Here is a 26,004-nt window from a genome sequence, read left to right as displayed (position 1 = left end):
CCCTTCTCTCTCTCCATCCCTCGCTTTACCCTTCTCTCTGTGTCTTTTTTCAAATATGTCTTCATCTTCTTTCCTTCAAACAGTTATTTCTATAATTTCCCTGTTTCATCTCATCTCCCAGTCTCTCTCTATTCCTCTGTCTCTCTCTCACCCTGACAAGCTTTTCCATTGCCACTCTAGTACAGTGAGCCTGTAACAGTCTGCAGCACTATCCTTAGTAACCTCTGAGCCAACCTGCGCATACACAGCCCCTAACCCCCATCACAGGAAGAACTGACATGGTTCAGGGAAGTGACAAACTTATGCCCTTTAACCACTGAGTCAGTCAGGAATGGATACAGGGACAATTTAGTACGACGTAACCCAGGTGTGTTATGTTTTGAGTGACTGGGTAAACCTTGCTTTAGAGGTAACTGGTAACACACACAAACATTCAAACCAGTAAATCGTGACAGTGCTGATGTCATCCATGTATTCCTATGGAAAACTCCCATTGGTGCATGAAGTGTGCCATATTGCTGAATGGCACCACAAAATCGTTAAGGATCATGGTGAAAGTGGGCGAAACTAGCAAAGGATCATGGTCGACGTAGTCGTTTTCATCCTGCCTGCAAGAGCCTCCTCGTAGCCTGCCGGCCCGTGGTTGGTCTGTCTGTACGTGGTCCTGTGTGATGACAAATGTACAGTAGTAGTCAGAATGAATTACTATTTAATTAAATATCTCGATTTGTAGGGAACTTAAAAATAATTCACTGTGGGGATTGAACTTGATCATAATAAACACATTTTAAAGCACAAAATGTCCGGCCGTCTAAAAACTATTTTGGGGCTGTTCTGGCGATCATAATTTAGATAGGCTTTCTAGGGCAGACCAGGGCTTTTGGCACCGCTAGGTTGCTACGCAGTAGCGGACCAGCAGAGCTAGTGACTTCACGCTCCAGACCGGACAATGAGGAACTGGTAACACCCTCCGCTTGACATGATGTGTATCTACACTCATTACTCAGGCCTATCTACAGCTCTTAACACTATGTAGGCTGACCATCATCGTGTGTGTGTGTTTGCGTGGGTGTGTGCTAAATCCATCCATTCGGGAATCATTTGGATAGGTATATTAAACTTAGTCTGTTTTATATGATCTCTCTCTCTCTGAAACACACTCTCTCACTCTTTCTTTCTTTTTCTCACAGTGGTTGATATAGCAGCTCTCCAACACATGTAAAGGCCTACACAGAAAGACAAACACTGACTTATGTTATGGGAATAGGCCTACATGACAAGCCACATGCCACTCAAACCTCTCCGTCATTGTCTTGTGTTATAATACCATGGATATGCAGAGAGGGATGTCTCAGCTCTGTCATTGTGTTCTCCATTGAGATGCGTAGAGAGCTGGAGGGTAGGAGAAGAACAGGGGCGCTGTAGATTAGACGCTGTTACAGCGACCCTGGCCACTAATCCCACCACTATACGCTATGGGTGATGTTCCCCTGAGAAGAAACGGGTTCCGGATTAAACCCCAGAGCTATCAGCACAGAGAACCACACAAAGAGAACTGTATTAACATAGAGAACGACGACGCAAAGCTGGTTGCTATTGTGTGGGGCAGACAGAGCAGAGTAGAGCTAATCAGGCATTTCTGGATCAACAGAAGTCACCATAGAAGGACGGGAAGAGGACAGACAGAGAGGTGCAGATACGTATAAACTCACTTTCTCTAGAAGAGATTATAGAGCAGGTTATAGAATAACAATGTATACAAAGTGGAAACTTGCTCAGTCTGATATCCTCATAAAGTTGAAATATAATCTGTGTACAGACATACTGTACACATCATCTATACACATCTATACTCTCTTCCTGTTTCAGGACAAATATAGGCCTACCACAGCACAGAGAAGGCCATACCAGAACTGATGGCCACATACCATAGTTTGTACTAGTTATGTCAACCATTAACTAATTTATCAACTGCTGTTATGTCAACAACTAGCCTAACCAATTAATCATCCGCCCACATCGTTGTTAGGTTACCCAAGATTATGACGTGGCGTGACTCATGATGCTTGGCTGCTTGGCTTGGTGGTAGACACTGGAGAATGTGCGTTTGTGTTTGTGTGTGTTTGTAATTTCCTCCACAAATGTTGTATCAACTATACTATCCAGCTAGACATTGTGAAAGCTAGGAATGTCCAGACATGGTTAATCAAACTGATACCGGACATACCATCTAAGCCCACACTTTTCAATGTTTAAATACTTTGGTAACTGTCTATCTGCAAAATACTGTGCTTTTTTTCATTGCAAAATACTGTGTTTTCAATCATCGAAATAGACCTAAACAAAGTATATTTGTCAAACAAAAATGAAGATAAGACTATGAAAAAAATATTGAGCAGTATTTCAACATAATGTARTGTTGAACGTGAGCTCAGGTCTACCTTTAGGCAAGATAATTTGGTCATGTACTGTTTTTGCATTATCACATTATCGTGTATTTCGATAAAGCTGTGAACTTCGGCATGCAGCGATGCCAGCTAATGGTTTTCTGTCCAGTTAATGAGAAGAGTTATTAATATAAGACCATTAGTCATCTGTAATCAACAGTTCTAATCAAATGGCTTGATATTCAGTGACGTAAGCTAAAGGCTAATCGACTGAAACGGAATTAACCCGTTGAGTGTCTYATAAACTTACAGTACAGTGAGGGCATACATTTTTAGTATACGTGGGATCTCTGAGGGAACAGAACTACACAAAACATGGCACACAGAAGGAAAAAATACATACATCCTCATAATCATCATCATACAAATCGTACAATCCAGACTATTAAGCATTAACCGTTAAGACATTAATAATAAACACAAATCAAAATCAATGCCTTCCTTTCTCTATTAGATTATTCAGTCCAGTAGCGGAGGTGTGTGTCTGACTGTGTGCATAGCTTTAAGATAGCTTCCCTCAGCTTTTCACCCTATACAGATAAATCTTGATGGTTCACCCCTCATTAGGTATTAACAAACATCAGATCTGTTACTGGGTTGGGGGGGGGGGTCGACAAAAACTGTGTCCCAAATGGCAGCCTGTTCCCTAAATAGTGCACTACTTTTAACCAGGGCCCATATGGTTCTATGTGGAAAATAGGATGCCATTTGGGATGCAGRAAAAGAGAGACATATGACCTGCAGGTTCTACCTATCCTATACACATACAGCCACAAGGACGGATTGCTTAATAGCCTGATATTGCAGCCGCTGCCGATTGGAGTACCTGACAGATATATGAGTGTAATTCAGTTTGTACTGTTAGTTTTAGTGCTTATGTTTATTGAATCCTTCCCGCCTCAATGTCACAACAGTTTTTATAAGTGTATGAATTCTCACTGTGTATTAATCTTGTTATCTGTTCAAATACTGGTTATAAAAATAACTAGGCTACTTTAACTTGATTAATATTTAAGGTCCTTAGAATTTAAATCAAGTTCTAAAGATTTTAAACRTTCCAAGCTCTCGCATATTCTCAACACAATTCTAAACATTTCCACCCTACATCTTATGTCACACTCCCCAGGGGCCCACTGAGATAGGTCAGGGAATGCTTTATGCAATAACCCATTTCCTATAGAAGATGTGAACTGGGTCATGTATGTTCTGTGTACCACACACCCAGCCAGCCACAGACACACTATCCACAGAGAAAATGTTCTGAGGATCAGATGTAGATGAAGGTGAAGGTCAGGACAGGGCTCTATGGGAATATCATATTATTATCACTGTCCCAATAATCCATATTCCCCTACTGTATATGTGAAATTGTGTTTTTTACATTGGATAACAGTAGAGGGCTATTTGACCAACAAGGAGAATGATTGAGTGCTGCATCAGATGACCTGGCCTCCACAATCACCCGACCTCAACCAAAGGAACAGGAAAAGCAGTCAACAAGTGCTCAGCATATGTGGGAACTCCTTCAAGACTCTTTGAAAAGCATTCCAGGTGAAGCTGGTTGAGAGATTGCCAAGCGTGTGCAAAGCTGTCATCAAGACAACGGGTGGCTTGTAATGGGTGCATGCTGGTGGTAGGGAAGTCAGGCGCAGGAGAATGAACTTGGTATAAACGGAGTCATTTAATAAGTGCTCACAAAACTCCGAAAACCAAAATATACCAAAATAATAAAAGTGGGTACAAAACCCGTCGCACACCAGAACATAACTGCACATAACATACAATCAAACAATCACCGACAAGGACATGTGGGGAAACAGAGGGTTAAATAAACAACACGTAATTGATGGGATTGGAACCAGGTGTGAAGGAAGACAAGACAAAACCAATGGAAAATGACAAATGGATCAGTGATGGCTAGAAGGTCGGTGACGTCGACCGCCGAACACCGCCTGAACAAGGAGAGTGACCGACTTTGGCGGAAGTCGTGACATGGCTACTTTGAAGAATCTCAAATATAAAATATATTTAGATTTGTTTAACACTTTTTTGTTTAGTACATGATTCCATATGTGTTATTTCATAGTTTTGATGTCTTCACTATTATTCTACAATGTAGAAAATAATAAAAATGAACAAAAACCCTAGAATGAGTAGGTGTGTCCAAACTTTTGACTGGTCCTGTATATAAATGGCCTAAAGATGTAAACACAAATGTATTAACACTTAGAGAATTACCACTAACAGCTAAAACAAATGAACATTGAAGAACATGTTTAAACCATACATTTCCTTTTATTTTTTAAATGTTTTAAACACACATACTGTACATAAAGTTTCACAAAGTCCAGCAATGCAATTACATTGAACATTACACTGTGTTACCAAAGTAGTTGCCCATGGTGCTAACATGTTACTCACTATGGCGTCACTTTTTGTCCTAGCACATGTAAACTTTGGCTCTTTGGCTCATAAAGCTTCCGTGCCAGTTGTGCTGTGCAGTCCATAGATCTGTAACTATGATTGTGTCGCATAGTGTGGTATGCAAAGACACCCTCCTGCACAGCTAAACCATACTCTTCTAGGGAAGGCTCTACCTTCTTGAAGCATGTGGTGACAGAGGGCATACCAACACGGGCAATCAGAGAGGCTTTATGCTTTTTTGTCTGCTGATGTTCTACCACTGCCGTTCTTCTCCGGCTGCCAATTGAAAGAGAGGAATTACAAAGGGTGCAGTGAACCATTCTATCGTCTTGACCTGAGCGTATAAAAGGAAATTCTCTCATCATGTTTTTCATAAAAAGTGCATTTCCGTTTCTTGGAAAGAGTCATTGCATCTCCTCTGTCTGCTCTTCTTCACTCTCCTTGTGTCACTCTTCTTACTCTCTTAACTTTTTCTTCTCCTCCAATCTTTCTTCTCCTCTTTTCTTCACTCGTCTTCCTTCTCTTTCTTCCTTCTCTTTCTTCCCTTCTCTTCACCTTTCCACCTCACTCTTCTACTCTCTCCTTGCTTCAATCTTTTTACTCCCTTAGTTAATTTTTCCTTCTCCTTCCTCTCCAATCTGTATTAATAAATAGCATACTATTAGATAAAATACTTTGGTTAACAGATTTCCATTGCTTGCCTCATTTCTGTATTTTATCTCAAAAACATTGTTTGGAATAATAAATTGGCAGGCTCTGTAATCATATCTTTACCTTTCATCCTCTATCTCACTCTTCTTCCTATCCGGTCTTCCTCCTATCCTTCCTCTCCACTGCAAATGTTATCCATGAACATTTCTAAATATATTTTCACACTACTTATTATAATGCCAAACCATTAAAATTGTAATCTACAAAAATATTCTCATAATTAATTGTGCATTCATTTAATATAATCATATTTTCAAAATAGCCCGTCCACTGCATGTTTACATTCAAACGTTTTTTAACCTAGCTACCATAACAGTAGCTAGCTAACCTAGCTAGCTAACTTAGTTTACATAGCTAACGTTAGCTATCATAAACTATTTAAAACCTTATAGAGCAGATCATCTATCTATATAATAAATTGTGATATTATAACATCACTAGCTAGTATCTCAAACGATTGTAACTTACCTGGCTTGAAAAGATGTTTGTGGTGATGTTGTGGATTCACTTGACACTTGCTAGCTTCTGGTCGAGTTTTCCACAGCAGTTTTCTCTAAAACTATYGCGAGCAAATACTTAGTAGAAGAAGAAGAGTGAATGAAGCTGCTATAGCGAGCAGCCTCCTCTATTGGTCTAAATAATCACAACACGATTGAGACGTCAACCAGTAGGCTCTGCTGCCCGGTCTTTCTTGCCAAGAAAAATATTTTACTTTGCGGCCTGTTTTTAACACGGGGACATTTCCGGGGACAGCTCCAGCCGGGGACAGGCCACCAAAAATGGGGACTGTCCCCGGAAAACGGGGACGTCTGGTCACCTTACACAAGTGGGCATTTGATTTGCAAACGCATCACATGTGCGCTTACAGAAACACCGATAGAAAAACAACAGTGCAGGGCATGCACACTGAATTAAGGTGCAACTAGACAAAAATGTAAGTTTCTTAGCTTTTTCCCAGACCTCAAAAGTCATCCCCTGGTGTGGTTTAAGTGTTGTTGTGAACAAAAAAAATCAAATGTTGTTGTTTTTCTATTAACCCTCTACGGTCGCTGTCTATTAAGCTCTACGTTTAGCTCTATGACCTTCACAAGTGTCAGGAGACTCATCTGAAGTTGGTATAGCCGATCTGCCAACTTCTGTCTGTAGCGTCGGAACCGTTTGGGCTACACACTGATGTGACCCCTCTGTGCAAAGGTGTTTTGCTCTATGACGCCCACAGGCCTCACAAGACTTGTCTGAAGGTCCCCCAGTATCAGTTGAAAAAAATTAAACAAACTATATATTGACACTGTTTCTTGCCCAAAATATGGGGTTAAATACATGTAAAAAAAACAACAACAGATGTTTCCTTGTCTTTCTTATATCTCTCAGATATAGGAGAGGCACATCAGAACAAACTTCCTTTTGATATTTTKGGGGGACTATCTGTTGTTCCATGTTGTGAATATGTTATTCAATGTTTGTATGGGATAATAGCAGTAAGGCCAAAAATGTTTGTCATCAATTTTTTTGTAATTTGTTGATACTTCAAGGTGTCTTAAAATTCCAAGAATAAATAGCTAAATGATCATTGGTATAACCTTCTTAACACAATTTCATATAGCTTAGTAGAGCCCCCCCGGCTTAGATAGGGTTTAGACTCAAATGGGTTTTTAAAAAAGTGTGAAAAAAATGGGAAGCCCGAAACCTGGAAAACKAATTAAACCAGATTTTAAAAGGCCCTAGCAATGTGTTTTAGAGTGTGTGTCATGCTGCAGCACAGCCTTTTGGGGAAACCTGACCCAGTCAGGTCCAATATTGGCTATGTACTGTACCCAAGAGGGAAAGGTTGGGCCATCCTAGAAATGTTTTAGAGTAATATATATTAATATATACAATTTAGCAGACACTTTTATCCAAGGTGACCTAGTCATGCATGCATACATTTCTAAGTATGGGTGGTCCTGGGCAGTGGCAGTTCKAGCTTGTACGGCTCCCCCCGCCCCCCAAAAAATCACCATTCTGCACTAACTGTAATTTTTATTCAGACATTTGCAACAAAATAATAAATAATAATAAATAATAATAATAATAATAAATAATCATAGCATTTAAAACTATATAAATATAAAAATACATACAAAAATAAGACTCAAAAATATCAAAAAGAAGTAACAAAGACAAAGTCTTTTATGGTAAGTGGTGAAATCAGTATAGCCAGTTATAACTGTAATGGCCTAGCAGATTATAAGAAAAGACGATCAGTATTTACCTGGCTAAAAGATAAGGAATATAATATCTATTGTTTACAGGAAACTAATTCAACAATTTTAGATGAAGTTTTGTGGAAAAAAGGACTGGGGGGGGCAAAGAAATTCAATTAACAGCAATTTTGATCCAAATGTGCAAATTGTCCAAACAGATCCTCAAGGTAGATGGATTATTTTAAATATGTTATTGGACAATAAATATATATGGCTTATTAACCTATACGGCCCAAATAATGATGATCCAAGCTTCTTTGAAAATATTATATAAGTAATGTGATCAACTCTACAAGCAACACTAGACTCTATTATTTTAGGTGGGGGATTTAATACGGTTTTAAATACCTCTATGGACCGTAAAGGAAATAAACGATCACCCTCAGACATTTAAGGAAATCATGAATGTAATGGATATATTTTAATTAGTGATATATGGAGGCTTAAATACCTGACCTTGTGGAGTATAACATGGCAGAGGTACAATCAAGCTAGTCGTCTGATTATCTTTCTTATGTCATTCTCTCTGGCACCAAAAGTTAAGAAGTGTTGATAGGGGACAAAATGCGGTTGGATCATCACATAATTGGCATATATACAGTGGGGAGAACAAGTATTGTGATACACTGACAATTTTGCAGGTTTTCCTACTTACAAAGCATGTAGAGGTCTGTATTAATCATAGGTACACTTCAACTGTGAGAGACGGAATCTAAAACAAAAATCCAAAAATCAACATTGTATGATTTTTTAAGTAATTAATTTGCATTTTATTGCATGACATAAGTATTTGATACATCAGAAAAGCAGAACTGAATATTTGGTAAGAAATTAGTTTGCAATTACAGGATCATACGTTTCCTGTAGTTCTTGACCAGGTGTTGCACACACTGCAGCAGGGATTTTGGCCCACTCCTCCATACAGACCTTCTCCAGATCCTTCAGGTTTCGGGGCTGTCGCTGGGCAATACGGACTTTCGGCTCCCTCCAAAGATTTTCTATTGGGTCTAGGTCTGAGACTGGCTAGGCCACTCCAGGACCTTGAGATGCTTCTTACGGAGCCACTCTTAGTTCCCTGGCTGTGTGTTTCGGGTCGTTGTCATGCTGGAAGACCCAGCCACGACCCATCTTCAATGCTCTTACTGAGGGAAGGAGGTTGTTGGTCAAGATCTCGCGATACATGGCCCCATCCATCCTCCCCTCAATACGGTGCAGTCGTCCTGTCCCCTTTGCGAAAAGCATCCCCAAAGAATGATGTTTCCACCTCCATGCTTCACGGTTGGATGGTGTTCTTGGGGTTGTACTCATCCTTCTATTCCTCCAAACACGGCGAGTGGAGTTTAGAGCAAAAAGCTCTATTTTTGTCTCATCAGACCACATGACCTTCTCCCATTCCTCCTCTGGATCATCCAGATGGTCATTGGCAAACTTCAGACGGGCCTGGACATGCGCTGGCTTGAGCAGGGGACCTTGCGGTGCGCTGCAGGATTTTAATCCTGACGGCGTAGTGTGTTACTAATGGTTTTCTTTGAGACTGTGGTCCCAGCTCTCTTCAGGTCATTGACCAGGTCCTGCCGTGTAGTTCTGGGCTGATCCCTCACATTCCTCATGATCATTGATGCCCACGAGGTGAGATCTTGCATGGAGCCCCAGACCGAGGTGATTGACCATCATCTTGAACTTCTTCCATTTTCTAATAATTGTGCCAACAGTTGTTGCCTTCTCACCAAGCTGCTTGCTATTGTCCTGTAGCCCATCCAGCCTTTGTACAGGTCTACAATTTATCCTGATGTCCTTACACAGCTCTCTGGTCTTGGCCATTGTGGAGAGGTTGGAGTCTGTTTGATTGAGTGTGGGACAGGTGTCTTTTATACAGGTAAGAGTCAAACAGGTGCAGTTAATACAGGTAATGAGTGGAAACAGGAGGGCATCTTAAAGAAAAAACTAACAGGTCTGTGAGAGCCGGAATTCTTACTGGTTGGTAGTGATCAAATACTTATGTCATGCAATAAAATGCAAATTATTACTTAAAAATCATACAATGTGATTTTCGTGATTTTTGTTTTAGATTCCGTCTCTCACAGTTGAAGTGTACCTATGATAAAAATTGACAGACCTCTACATGCTTTGGTAAGATAGGATAAACGCTGCATAAAATCGGCAGTGTATCAAATACTTGTTCTCCCCACTGTATATTACTCTTACAGAATTTCCACGTGGGCGAGGAAATTTAATCAAAGCCTACTAGATGATAAATTGTTTATAACTAGGACAGAAGAATTTATAACTGACTTTATCTGACATAACATAGGTACGGCAGATCCCCTTATTCGATGGAACACTTTTAAATGTGCCTTTAGAGGCCATGCAATTCAGTACTCATCTATAAAATAAAAGCAATTTAGATCAAAAGAGTCCATATTAAYAAAGGAAATTGAAGGACTGACAGTACAGTTAGATAGCAATAAAAACTGTGCCATAGAGGCACATAATAAGTTAGAGGAAAAACAAAAGGAAATGGAGGAACTTATTCAATAAAGATTGAGTGTAATATATTATAAAAATGAAGCGAACTGGATGGAATATGGGGAAAAATTCACCAAATTCTTTTCCAATCTTCAACTTATAAATGCTACCAAAAWRTKTTTTTGAAACTTGTTACAAATGATGGAGTCATGCATGATTCACCGAATGATATTTTGAAAGAGGAACTAACCGAAGTTAATTGTATGGATTTTTTTCCTATTAATAATATAAAATGAACATCTGTACAGAAAGACTCATGTGAAGGCCAAAATATAGAAGAGAAACTTCTTGATGTAAAGCCTTTAATAAGGCTGGGAAAACTCCAGGGCTGGATGGTATACCAGTGGAAGTGTACCAAACAGTCTTTGATGAACTCAGAGGACCATTATTAGCATTTTTTAACCACTCCCATATAAACGGTAGATTATCGGACACACAACAAGAAAGTCTGATTTCATTATTACTGAAACAGGATCCAAGTGGTATATATAAAAATCCAATAAATAAATGCTTGGCGCATATAATGAAAAAGGTATTGTCAGATATTATTCATCTTAATCAGACAGGTTTTGTACATGGACGATCCATTGGAGATAATATAAGACAAGTACTGGAAACAATAGAATACTATGAAATATCGGGGAAACCATGCCTGGTTGTAACGATCGTCGTATCGAGGATAAGGAGAAGACCAAGGTGCAGCGTGGTAAGTAGTCATAATTACTTTTAATGAATACTAACAAAGCAACAAAAACGATAAAAGAACAGTTCTGCCAGGTGAACATACACTAAACAGAAAACAACCACCCACAAACACAGGCTACCTAAGTATGATTCTCAATCAGAGACAACGATAGACAGCTGCCTCTGATTGGGAACCACACCAGGCCAAACACAGAAATAGACAACCTAGACATACAACATAGAATGCCCACCCACATCACACCCTTACCAAACAAAACAGAAACATACAAAGCAATCTATGGTCAGGGCGTGACAAAATGTAAGTGTTTTCTTCCCAGGTGTAATGCAAGTCATTATCACTGGGATATGAGGTAACAACAGGGCCTATGTTTAAAGTGTACAAAAAAGTACAAAGTGTTTGTTAAGTGTTAAGCCTGTGTTAAAAGTTGATTAAAATACAAAAAACTATTTGTGATTATGTTGAANCCCCCCCCAAGGTGCGGACTGCGGCCGCAAAACCTGAACCTATAGGGGAGGGTCTGGGTGGGCATCTGTCCGCGGTGGTGGCTCTGTCGCGGGACGTGGACCCTTACTCCACCATAGTCTTAGCCCGCTTAAGTGGCATCTTTGGAGCGGCGACCCTCGCCGCCGACCTTGGACTGGGGACCCTTGCAGCGGGCCCCGAATAGATGGGAGACTTCGGCAGCGCCGGACAGGCGGGAGACTCCGGCAGCGCCAGAGTGACGGCGGCTCCGGCAGCTCCTGACTGTCGGGCGGCTCCGGCAGCTCCTGACTGACGGGCGGCTCCGGCTGCTCTATACTGACGGGCGTCGCTGGAGGCTCCGGACTAGAGGGCGTCGCCGGAGGCTTCATACCATGGATCCTCACCGGAGGCTTCGTGCCATGGATCCTCACCGGAGGCTTCGTGCCATGGATCATCACCGGAGGCTTTGTGCCATGGATCATCACTGGAGGCTTCGTGCCATGGATCATCACTGGAGGCTTCGTGCCGTGGATCATCACTGGAGGCTTTGTGCCGTGGGTTATCACTGGAGGCTTCTTGCCATGGATTATCACTGGAGGCTTCTTGCCATGGATTATCACTGGAGGCTTCTTGCCATGGATTATCACTGGAGTGGAGGGACACACAGGAGGCCTGGCTCTGGGAGAAGGCACAGGACTCACCAGGCTGGGGAGACATGCAGGAGGGTTAGTGTTTAACACAGGCACAGAACTCACCAGTCTGGGGAGACATGCAGGAGTCCTTGGCCGAGGCACCGAATCCACTGGACCGTGGAGGCGCACTGGCGGTTTCGAGCGCAGAGCTAGCACAACTCGTCCTGGCTGGATCCCCCCTGTAGCCCGGCAAGTGCAGGGAGTTGGAATAGGCCGCACTGGGCTGTGCTGGCGAACTGGAGACACCGTGCGTAGGGCTGGTGCAGTATACCCCGGGCCGAGGAGACGCACTGGAGACCAGATGCATTGAGCCGGCATCATCCCTCCTGGCTCGATGCCCACTCTAGCCCGGCCGATACGAGGAGCTGCGATGTAATGCACCGGGCTATGCGTGCGCACTGGGGACACCGTGCGCTTCTCCGCATAACATCCAATAATAGATACAAATGAGGTTTAGTGTTGAGTGAGTGATTTGTCCCAAAAATKATGCTTTAGTTTTTTAGATATTTAGCACCAGCCTATTGCTAGTTACCCATTCTAAAACTGACTGGAGCTCTATGTTAAGTGTCTCAGTTATTTATTTTACTGTTTCAGCCAATGTGTATACCGTTGAGTCGTCAGCGTACATAGACACACAGGCTTTATTCAAGGTCAGTGGAAGGTCATTTGTAAAAACAGAAAACCATAATGGCCCTAGCCAGCTGCCCTGCGGTACACCAAACTCAACTGAATTTGCATGAGAGAGGCTTCCTTTAATGAAAATCCTCTGTGTTCTATTAGATAGATAACTCTCAATCCATAATAAGGCACAGGATGCCTATCCATAACACCTACGTTTTTTCAGCAATAGGTTATGATCAATGATCTCAAAAGCTGCACTGAAGTCTAACAAAACAGCACCCACAATCTTTTTACTATCAATTTATTTTGTGTCAGTGCCGAGCATGTTGAGTGCCCTTCCCTACAAGCATGCTGAAAGTCTGTTGTTCATTTGTTTTCTGTAAAACATCTTTGTATTTAGTCAAACACATTTTTTTTCAAAAAGTTTGATAAACACTTGTTTGAAACAATAAAGGGTGCTTTGCTTTTCGTGGTTAGCGGAATGACCTTTGCCTCCCTCAATGTCTGAGGGCACACACTGTGTTCTAGACTTAAATTGAAGATTTGGCAAACAGGAGTCAAAATGTATTTCACTACCAACCACAGCAATTTACCATCCAGGTTGTTGGTACCAGGTGGTTTTTCCTAATTTATAGATAGCAAAAAAACACACCCACTTTGTGGAACTCAAAACTACAGTGCTTGTCTGTCATTATTTGGTCCATTATGCATGAATATGAAGGCTCAGCATTTGTTGTTTGCATGTCATACCTAAATTTGCTAATCTTGTCACCAAAAAAGTGATTAAAGTGGTTGGAAATATCAAAGGGTTTTGTAATGAACAAGCCATCTGCCTCAATGAAGGATGGAGCTGACTTTGCTTTCTTGCCTAGAATTTAATTTAAAGTACTTCTGAGCTTTTCACTATCATTCTTTGTACCATTTATCTTTGTTCTATATCATAGTTCCTTGTTTTTGTTTAGGTTAATTATGTGATTTCTCAATTCACTGTATGTTTGCAAGTCTACCGTGATGTCAGACATATTTGCTATTCTCTTTTCCTCATCCCTTTCAGCTATACAGTTTTTCAATTCATCATCTATATCCATGGGGATTTGGCAGTTCTAACATTCAGTTTCTTGATGGGTAAATGTCTATCTGTAACAGGAAGAAGCAGTTTCATAAATGATTCAAGTGCAGCTTCCGGATGTTCCTCATTACACACATCAGACCAACAAATATCTTTCCCATCTTCGACATAAGAATCATTGCAAAACCTCTTGTATGATCGTTTATACACAATTTTAGGTCCAGTCTTTGGAACTTTGGTTTTTCTAGATATGGCTATTACTGTATATTATGATCACTACATCTGATGGGTGTGGATAATGCTTTAGAGCAGATTTCTGCAACAATAGTAAAGATGTGATCAATACACGTGGATGATTTAGTTCCTGTTCTGTTTGTAAATACCCTGGTAGGTTGACTGATGACTTAAACCAGGGATTTTGAAGTGTCTGTCGTAAATCTAGGAGATATAAAAAAACTCAGGAAATATACATCTATATATTTTTTGATGCATACTTAACCCCTTTTTTGGGTAGGCACAGAAATACCTTGATACTTCCATTCGTTAAAAAAAAAACGGTACTTGTTACCTTCAGACGAGTCCCGTAACACTTGTGGGGGAAAAACAGAGAGCATCATGTTTGTGATAATCCGCCCCTTTCCACAGTGGAGTCCCGTTAGCTTGTAGGTCAAATGCTACAGACGTTTACGTGAGAAGACAATTTTTTGGGATGTCTCATGGTCTGACAAACACCACTCTAGCTCTGCCACCTTTCACCGCAGATGCGGAAATGCAACACTGGCAGATGCGGTGGATTGAGACGCATTCAATAAAAAACAGATATCTGTAACTTAAAACTGACGGATTTTGATGGGGATTTTTTTGTTATGCACTGGTGCGTCAATCAAGTCTAGGGGTTTAACAGATTTTTGTATGCCGACGTCCTTGGGTACGTGGAGAGAGTCTAAAAGGGCATCTAAGGTTGGGTTGTCTGAGAATTTAAAGCGCAGCTTTGGGTAATCCTTGATTGGAGTCTAAGCGGATGATTTGTTGCAATTGCAAACGCAACAATATGGTGGTCCGATAGTCCAGGATTATGAGGAAAAACTTTTAGATCCACAATATGTATTCCACAGGACAAAACTAGATCCAGCGTATGATTTTTGCAATGCGTAAGTCCCGAGACATGTTTGACAAAACCCACTGAGTCGATGATCCCTCCAAAAGCTTTTTGGAGTGGGTCTGTGGACTTCTCCATGTGAAAATTCAAGTCACCGAAAATGTAAATCTTATCTGCCATGACTACGAGAGCCGATAGGAATTCAGGGAAATCAGTGAGGAATGCTGTATACAACCCAGGATCGCTGTAAACAGAAGCTATAAAAAGTGATTGAGTAGGCTACATAGATTTCATGACCAGAACCTCAAAAAGACAAAAACACAGTCAATCTTTTTCATAAATAAGTGTTAGCAACACCTCTGCCTTTGCAGTCACTAGTGTAACCAAGAGGAGAGGCCTCATTTAATGCAGTAAATTCATCAGGTTTAAGCCATGTTTCAATTAGTTCATTAACTATTGACTGCCTTGGAGGTGAGGTATTTAACATTAAGTAGTCATATTTTGAGTCACGTATTATCACAATTTTTTTTTAAATGCCAGGAATGGAGAAGGTCTTTATTCCAATGAGATTGGTAAAGCAAACACAGCCATGTCTAGTTTTGACCAACCTAGATCTAGGCACAGACACAGTCTGAATGGGGAAAACTGAGCTGACTACACTGACTGTGCTAGGGGCAGACTCCACCAAGCGGGCAGGCTAACAGCCTGCTGCCTGGCCTGCTCCCAATCTCATTGTAGAGCTAGAGGACTTAAAGCCATGTCTATGTTGATAGATAAAATTAGAGCACCCCTTCAGCCAGGATGGAGTCTGTCACTTCTCAGCAGGCCAGGCCTGGTCCTGTTTGAGGGTGAGTCCCAGAAAGAGGGCCAATTAACTACAAATTCAATATTTTGGGAGGGTCATTTAACAGCTTTCAACCAGCGATTGAGTTCTGCTTGTCTGCTGTAGTAATCATCACTTCCCCTACCTGGGAAGGGGCCAGAGACAATTACATGACGCCGACAGATCTTTCTGGCTAAGTTACATGCTGAAGCTATGTTGCGCCTGGTGACCTATGACTGATGACTGTTTCATCCTAACGTCGTTGCTGCCAACGTGGATAACACTCTCCCTATACTCTCTACACTCGCCACTTTAAGCCTCAGCCAGCACCGTCTTCAGATTAGCCTTTACAGCGGTAGCACTGCCCCCTGGTAAACAATGTATGATCGCTGGACGATTATTTTGAAGTCTAATATTGCAGGTAATGGAGTCATGAATGACTATGGTTTTCAATTTGTCAGAGCTAATGGTGGAAGGCTTCGGCGGTTCAGACCCAGTAATGGGTAGAGGAGAGACCCGTTAATGGTCGGGCTCTGACTCCGATTCATTGCTTACTGGAGGGGAAAAAAACGGTTGAAATTTTCTATCAGCTGAATGAGTGACACCGGTTGAGCATGCCGACAGTATTTCTTTCCAGTCCGGCTGCGGGGACTGTGCGGAGGCGGAGGGAATAACACTACCGTCCATACTGGTGGTACAGACACCATTTCAAACTTTCATACACTTAAATTTCCCTTGCCTAACAATTGCGTCTGAAGCTGGGCTTGCAACTCGGCTATTCTCTCCCTAAGGCGATAGTTCTCCTCCAAATGATGAGTATAGTGACTGCAGTTAGGAGGCATCATGTTACCTAGATTTTTCGGCTGGTGGAGGTCCTCCAGATCTATGTCCAGATAAAGCTTCCGGGGTGAAAAGGTTGAATGAAAAAAGTTCAGTGAGGACCAAACCAAGACGTTGGTAAATTAGTTAAATACAGAGTTTAATTAAACGGTTACAAAAAAGTCAAAAGTGAAACGTTTAGTAGGTAGACGAGTAGCAACAAACAAGTGTTACGGAAGTTTAATGGTTGTGATAGGAGAAAACTGAGGATGGATCAACAACATTTCCAGTATAATACAGTACATTTTACGATATTGTATGTCTGTCATTACACAGTACTTGCTTTGATACCGTATTTACATTACAGTAGGTGTACACTGAGCTGCTAGTAAAATACTGTCATGGCGACCCCTTTACAGTGTGTGTCAGCATCAGTAGCCCCACGGCTAACCCCATTACACACACACACACACACACACACACACACACACACACACACCACACACACACACACACACACACACCACCACACACACACACACACACACCACACACACACACACACACCACACACACACACACACACACACGAACCCGCTCTTAACTCCTGAATGTTTGTTGGCCCGCTCGGTAGCAGGGTGAAACTCAGGTTACTCCTCCACGGAAAATAAACACAACAATATAACACAGGCATGCCATAATAGTACGCCTGCTACAGCAAAGTCTCTGTGTGTGTGCGTGCCAGCCTGCCTGCCTGCCTGCGTGTGTGGGAATGATCTAACCTGGCAGCTCAGGTGCATCTGGAGGGCAGCATACCTGACAGAGGTGGCAACCCCAAACCCAGTTACAAGGAACAGGCTCTCTTCCAGGAGTGTAAACAATGTCTATTTACTGAGTTTATATACACACAAATAAACAGAGACATGCACGCAAACACTTAACATTGTAGTTTTTTTTTTTTGCAAAGCAGGAACTCACTGAGTTCAAGACATCTAAGTGGAACATGTTTGCTTGCTGCGCTATTTCTTTGAGGTCATATGCAGGTGCTTTCACCATTCCCCCCCCCACACACACACACACACAAACACTGCCCTTCTCTTGACCTGTGTTTGTCTGCCAGCCTGTTCGGTTTGTTGTTTTGATCTTGGTTCCAACCTGCGTCTGCTTAGCTTCCATCCCCATGGTATCCATCCATCCATCCTCAACCCCATGACCACAGTTCTCTATTCCTCGTCTCAGCTCCTCTCTCGCACTACTGTTTATGGATCTGTTATTATGATACGGTCTGATGATTGACAGTCTGAGCAGGGAGGCAGAAACTCATCTGCGTGGGTGCTACTGGTGCAGTTAGATCAACACGGGAAAAATATAAAAACACTCAAACAAGGTTCATGACCATAACGAGCATGCCCAAACAACACCACCACCACCACCACCACCACCAAATACCAGACGTTGTACTGTACATCCTGTAACATTTACTGTGAACTCCCTTCATACTGGAGTTCTCACACTGTCCATCTGTTAGTACAATACCAACATGAACTTATCAACTCCCTGCATGACTGACGAAACTGTCTGACTGTTCCGCTATGATGACAGATGTGTAGCTACTAGTGAGGTTCCGGCAATAACACCCCCACCAAACAACAGACCTTACATATCCTATAACATTTACTGTGAAATTTTGATGTTGAACGCTCATCTGTTTGTCTGTTCTGCTCTGATGACAGAAATTGTAGCTACAGTTGTAAAGTACTGGCAATAACAGGCAAATTATTACTAGTACAATCCTGTCTGTTTTCTAAGTTCTGATGACAAAGTTGTAGTGAGGTTAAGGCACAAATGGACAAATAATCTCAGAAGTCTTAAGTCTGTACTCCACATGCCAGGGGAGCAGCCAGGTCACCCGTGATACAAGTCAGTATTCAAAGTCCATCCATGTCTGAGGAGGTCGGGAGATGATGTGAAAACTGTCCACTAGGTGCAACAGTGAGCTCTGTTACCTTCAAGTACATTTCGGTTTTGCTAGGGCGTTGTGGATGGGGATGGAAGATGGGCGTAAGCATCTGCCTCTAACTTACATCCGATTTCAAAGGTTGCAAGTTTGAATCCAGCGATAGAAATTAGTTTTTTTATACTTTTGTTTTAAGCCTATGCCAGACCTTAACCATTCGGAATGTATACCTTAAAAAATCAGAGTCAATGCCAAAAATGTACCTTAAACACTTAGAAATGTGATGTTTGGAACAACTTCAAAATGTGAAGCTTGAGAAACATAGATGAATGTCTAATTCTGACGTGAGRTTGTGAGAGCTGGTAGAGAGGAGATGAAAAGGAGAGGAGGGACTGAAAACTTTGTCCCTCCTCCTCCTTAAAAACTCCTCGCTAAGCCCATCAAACACAGACAAAAGGAAAAACAACTAATTGTGTGATCTCTTTGTAAATAAATGATGAAGGCCTTGTTTACCACACAGGGATTCAAGTGCCGCCAACACATTATAATGAATAAAGATTATGGAGAGGGCGAGGAGGAAAACATTTAAAGAAACAACAGCCTTGTTTAATCGCTCAGTATCAGTGATAGACTGTGATTCTTTCTGAACTAACAGAGTAATAATGATGGTGATGATTATGGCGGTAGTCATGGAAGTGATGATGATGATGAGGAGCCAGAGGAGGAGGATGATGATGATGATGATGAAAATGAAGAGGAGGGGGAGGATGAGGATCAAGACAACCATGACTAGGCTTCCCATACTCAATAGCGCAGTCAGACCGGATTGGTTTTTAGGTACAATGAACTCTGTTATACTTCGAGCTGATTGGTGAGAAGACTGTAGTACAGTAATAGACACACTCTGACTTCCCTGTTACTTGAACAATACACATTACACACACACATTAGTGAGCTAGGAGGACCTGGTTTGCACAGGTGTGCTGTACAAACACCATCAGCGTTTAATCTTCCTACGTGTTGTGATGGAGAGATAGACAGAGAGATTTCAGCAGACAAAAGAACAGTAGACAATCTGTAGCATAGGAACTTATCAGATATGGTGGGATGGAAGCCATGTTTAATATTCCCTAATGAATCAGACTAAATCAAATTAGCTGCCAGACAAACACTAATCGGCTGTCCCAACAAAACCCACTGTTTGTTTAAGTATGTGGTGGAGATAGCCCTTGGGCTGCTGCCGTGGCAACACCATAATGTTACAGTGGGTGGCCATGTTGTGCAATGGTTTCAGTTTGTACCAGGGAGGGAATGATAATGGAAATGTAATAAATAACCCACACAACAATATATAATGATATCACTAAAACATTCAGGGGAAAGAGAGTKAAAGAGAGAGGCAAGGAGAGAGTGGTGGAGAGAAAGAGGAGATGGAGAGGGGAAAAGTACACATACAGCAAACCAAACTCTTGCGTCTTGTACAAACACACCTGGAACACGCCCAACACAAGCAGACTGGGCACGACAACCACTTAAAACACAACTCAGAGAAAAGAGGTGTTTGCAGGTCGCTCGTAGTCTCTACCTCGGTCAAGGCTCCAGACAATAACAGAACAGCAAAACATTAGTACACACTGTTAGTCCGTTTGATGTTTTTTAATCTCTCTCTCAATAGAGGAGTCTGAAAGGCTCGGTGGAGATGTTTAAGAACACGTTTCACAGCAGTAAACCTCCCGGATAACAATGAGCTTTCAACATGGCACAGGAATTCAAAGAACTCGAGGAGACAAACACAGACATACTTCTTTCTGAAAAGAAAGATTGCCAATCAATTCTAACACAATACATCTTTGCCTTTGTGCCCCGAAGCTTTGATCCCAAACTTCCAGTGCGTCTCTCGCTGAGTCTGTTTGCTCTGTTTTCAGATACATTAAGACTCTGCATTATTCGCAGACTTCAGAACCAGCCTGTGGTATTTGCTCAAAGATTAGTTTACTTAAAAGCCAAAAAAGGCCCTGAAATCGGAGCAGGAAAATTGGTGATCTATGGTGCGAGTATCACATTGCTCTTCGTGTGCGTGTGCATGTGCTTTTGTGTGGGTGCATGCATGGATGTGTGTGTGTGTGTGTGTATGCCTATGTGTATGCATCTGTGCATATAAGTCAATGTTCGGGACACTTTAGAAGGCAGGGAGAGAACAAGGAGGTTTAAACTCCTCTAAACACTGTTTTATCTGCTGTGTAATGGTTTACTGTACTGTATACTGAGTCATAGAGAGTATTAGTTTACTACCAAACAACTTCAGAGAAATCAACATAGGCCCGGAGCGTGTGTGTGTGCGCATGTGTGCAAATTCATAGCAACCGAGTAATCTATCCTAATTCCTAAACATCCTACATTAGCCATACGCACACTTAAACCATAACCAGTACTTTTCTATTATTTGTCTCGTTTGCCCGAGGCAGATTCTATTGTGTGTGTTTTTCTTTATTTCACCTTTATTTAACCAGGTAGGCCTGTTGAGAACAAGTTCTCATTTACAACTGCGACCTGGCCAAGATAAAGCAAAGCAGTGCGACAAAAACAACACAGAGTTACACATAAAAAAATCTATGTACAATGTGTGCAAATGTTGAAGAGTAAGGAGGTAAGGCAATAAATAGGCCATAGAGGCAAAAATAATTACAATTTAGCATTAACACTGGAGTGATAGATGTACAGATGATGATGTGCAAGTAGAGATACTGGGGTGCAAAAGTTCAAGTAGATAAATAACAATAATGTGGTAATGTGGTAGTTGGGTGTGCTATTTACAGATTGGCTGTGTACAGGTGCAGTGATCAGTAAGCTGCTGTGACAGCTGATGCTTAAAGTTAGTGAGGGAGATATAAGTCTCCAGCTTCAGTGATTTTTGCAATTCGTTCCAGTCATTGGCAGCAGAAAACTGGGAGGAAARGCGGCCTTGTGAGGTGATGGTTTTGGGGATGACCAATGAAATATACCTGCTGGAGCGCGTGCTACGGGTGGGTGTTGCTTTGGTGACCAGTGAGCTGAGATAAGGCGGAGCTTTGCCTAGCAAAGACTTATAGATGACCTGGAGCCAGTGGGTTTGGCAACGAATATGTAGTGAGGGCCAGCCAACGAGAGCATACAGGTCGCAGTGGCGTTCTAGACATTCTGTTGAACCAAACAGGTAAACAATAATGCACTCTAACACTTGACAAATCTCTCTCACTCTCGCTCTCTGCGCATATCCATCTCAGAGTTCATGGTGGTGTTGTAGTACTTGAGACCGGTCTTGAGTGTCTTGGTCTTGTCTAGCTGTCTGATACATTTTCACTCGTTCTTGACTCTGTCTCGGACAGTGAGGAATAGTCATTTCTTCCCTAGACCAGAGGAATAAAAAAAACGCATAACTCTCAGCTTCCATTTAGTAAGTGCATAAAACCGCTTCACCAGGCCAAATGTATACACTCCTTTCTTGAAACATGAATATCTTAACAGTCTTTATATCTATTATAGACATGTTTGCGCAATGGCGAACCTATTGGACCTAGGCCTTATATGTGTGACAGTGTAATGATGMTGAAAGGACAGCAACGGTAATATCAGCGAGAGTGCACTTTTTGTAAAACACAAGGGTCAGTGGTGTAGTGGGTATACGCAGGTATCTGCCTTATATCCCTTTTTTTCAGTGGGCATTGCTTAAACTCACCTCTTATTCCCTACTGATGTGTATCAAAGTAGTGGAGTGGAGTTTTACAAATCATCAGTCATGTAGTACAACTGTGAAATCATGCACAAAGTTGCCTACACAATCACAAAGCTTGTGAAATATATTCACATGCACACAGCACACATAGCCTAGTTTCAGCGGAATATAATCTGCAGGCAGCAAGAGCGCAGCTCTCAACTGGTTTTGGCATGGAGCAGCTCACAGAAGAATGTCATCGGGAGCTGGTAGGGTAGGTAGGAAAGACGTTTCAACCTATGATATCTACCAGTAAATGCTAACTAAGGCAACAATGGATATGCAAACCAGGTATTGAAAAGGTTTGGTACGAAGTCTTGGTTAGCAGGCTATTTGTGATGCACAATTCAGTCATCATGTGTTGGTTTCATCAAGGGTGTAGGCATGAGTGACCCACTGGAGAGCCAGGCCCTTCCAGGACCATCCAATCAATGGAGCAAATGAATAAATTATTATTGTTATTATTACAAAAAACATACACTACCATTCAAAAGTTTGGGGTGTCGTGTCTCTGACTGATTAAATTATATGACAGGCTATTTTATCAAATCGATTACCTAACGTTTGATTACGTGATTGAATTAAACCATGCAACAATTAACTCGTTAATAACCTGGGGCACCATGGAAGAGTGCTTATAGAGCTGCTGTCTTCCGAATAAACTCTTAAAGATCTGAAGATCTTTTATATCAATAGCAGTCAAGTATTAATCGTCACCTTATTCAGTCTCATCTGAATGTCGTGCAATTCTTGGTTATCTTCACGAACCCTGGCTAACAACTTGAATCAGCAATACAAAAATTGGCTTAATTATTTATTCACTAAATACCTAATCACACCGAATTACATATACAGTGGGGAGAACAAGTATTTGATACACTGACAATTTTGCAGGTTTTCCTACTTACAAAGCATGTAGAGGTCTGTAATTTKTATCATAGGTACACTTCAACTGTGAGAGAAGGAATCTAAAACAAAAATCCAGAAAATCACATTGTATGATTTTTAAGTAATTAATTTGCATTTTATTGCATGACATAAGTATTTGATACATCAGAAAAGCAGAACTGAATATTTGGTACAGAAACCTTAGTTTGCAATTACAGAGATCATATGTTTCCTGTAGTTCTTGACCAGGTTTGCACACACTGCAGCAGGGATTTTGGCCCACTCCTCCATACAGACCTTCTCCAGATCCTTCAGGTTTCGGGGCTGTCGCTGGGCAATACGGACTTTCGGCTCCCTCCAAAGATTTTCTATTGGGTTCAGGTCTGGAGACTGGCTAGGCCACCCAGAACCTTGAGATGCTTCTTACGGAGCCACTCCTTAGTTCCCTGGCGTGTTGTTTCGGGTCGTTGTCATGCTGGAAGACCCAGCCACGACCCCTCTTCAATGCTCTTACTGAGGGAAGGAGGTTGTTGGTCAAGATCTCGCGATACATGCCCCATCCATCCCCTCAATACGGTGCAGTCGTCCTGTCCCCTTTGCAGAAAAGCATCCCCAAAGAATGATGTTTCCACCTCCATGCTTCACGGTGGGATGGTGTTCTTGGGGTTGTACTCATCCTTCTATTCCTCCAAACACGGCGAGTGGAGTTTAGAGCAAAAAGCTCTATTTTTGTTCTCATCAGACCACATGACCTTCTCCCATTCCTCCTCTGGATCATCCAGATGGTCATTGGCAAACTTCAGACGGGCCTGGACATGCGCTGGTTGAGCAGGGGACCTTGCGTGCGCTGCAGGATTTTAATCCATGACGGCGTAGTGTGTTACTAATGGTTTTCTTTGAGACTGTGTCCCAGCTCTCTTCAGGTCATTGACCAGGTCCTGCCGTGTAGTTCTGGGCTGATCCCTCACATTCCTCATGATCATTGATGCCCACAGGTGAGATCTGCATGGAGCCCCAGACGAGGGTGATTGACCGTCATCTGAACTTCTTCCATTTTCTAATAATTGTGCCAACAGTTGTTGCCTTCTCACCAAGCTTGCTTGGCATTGTCCTGTAGCCCATCCCAGCCTTGTACAGGTCTACAAATTATCCCTGATGTCCTTACACAGCTCTCTGGTCTTGGCCATTGTGGAGATGTTGGAGTCTGTTTGATTGAGTGTGTGGACAGTGTCTTTTATACAGGTAACGAGTTCAAACAGTGCAGTTAATACAGGTAATGAGTGGAGAACAGGAGGGCTTCTTAAAGAAAAACTAACAGTCTGTGAGAGCCGGAATTCTTAACTGGTTGGTAGGTGATCAAATACTTATGTCATGCAATAAAATGCAAATTAATTACTTAAAAATCATACAATGTGATTTTCTGGATTTTTGTTTTAGATTCCGTCTCTCACAGTTGAAGTGTACCTATGATAAAAATGACAGACCTCTACATGCTTTGTAAGTAGGAAAACCTGCAAAATCGGCAGTGTATCAAATACTTGTTCTCCCCACTGTACACAGGATGGATCACACATTGATTACTAATCATGTCATAAAAGAAAAAGTCCCTGGCGGATGAAACCGATACGACGGCTGGTTACACAAAGAAAGGGGGTTGGGTTTGAATGAAAGAGTGTGAATAACTGCGGGACAAAGGGAATTGGGTCTCTATCGGACCTGGAGATGCTATGCTACCATATATACAGAATATTATGCATTCTAATAACCGCCCTTTCGGAAAAGGAAATTGCAAGATATATATTTACACTGAGCTGCGCTTCGATAGGTGGGTCGAAGATGGAAGACTGGTTTGCCCAGCAGAGATCACCCTTGTCCTTTGCAGAATCTTTCTGGTCGTAGTGTTGTAGAGCTGATACGTTAAAGTACCCTGTCATTCTCAGGAGATTGTCTGTCCTTTTCTAGGCCACATATGTTTACAGCTGCAGCTGATAACTCGACTTCTAGGATGTATCACTTCTTCTTTAGTGAATAAGAGTTCAAAATTCATACAATTTTGCCATAATCAGCTCTCGCTGAATTCTGGCTGGTCTAGTAGAAATTCATCCTTCCAGCGTGGTGATCGTCACCTCCACGTGATCTGGTCTCATGTAAATTTCGTTATGTAGAGTGGGGTTTGCTTAGTCTGACGTGAATTGGGTCACGGGTAATTTTATACTGGAGAAGAGAAGGGACTGTTTCATCCCTCTCCAACCAATGTCTTTTCACTGGGGCATACAAATTACATTTAATCTTTTCACAAATAGATTCATATTTAAACATTTAAATTGCACAACAATTCCATGTGAATCTGATAACTAGAATGTGTAGACTTTCCAAGATTCAATTTATGTTGTCCTGTCTTCAGTAATAATGTCCCAGACAACAACTGATCTGACATCATATTCTTTCAGGACCAACACATTATTTCAACTGGTTGGATTACAGAAATATTGTTCCATTCCCAACTTTTTGATGTTACTGTATTGCAAAGTCTCTCTCTGTGGTAACAAAGGATTTTCAAAAGTCAGTGGAGAGAGAAGGGGGAAAGGTATTTATGGGGGGGTCATAAACCGGTAGGGGGAGGAGAGGGAAAGGGGGTTTTATGACCCTCACCCAACAGGGCAAAGTCATGACAGTGGTCACTTAGAAATGTCCTTGTTTTTGAAAGAAAAGCAAATTGTTTGTCTACATAGGCGTACAGAGGCCCATTATCAGCAACCATCACTC

This window comes from Salvelinus sp. IW2-2015, linkage group LG13, assembly GCF_002910315.2.
Source record: "Salvelinus sp. IW2-2015 linkage group LG13, ASM291031v2, whole genome shotgun sequence".
NCBI lineage: Eukaryota > Metazoa > Chordata > Actinopteri > Salmoniformes > Salmonidae > Salvelinus > Salvelinus sp. IW2-2015.
This window is presented reverse-complemented; position numbering follows the sequence as displayed.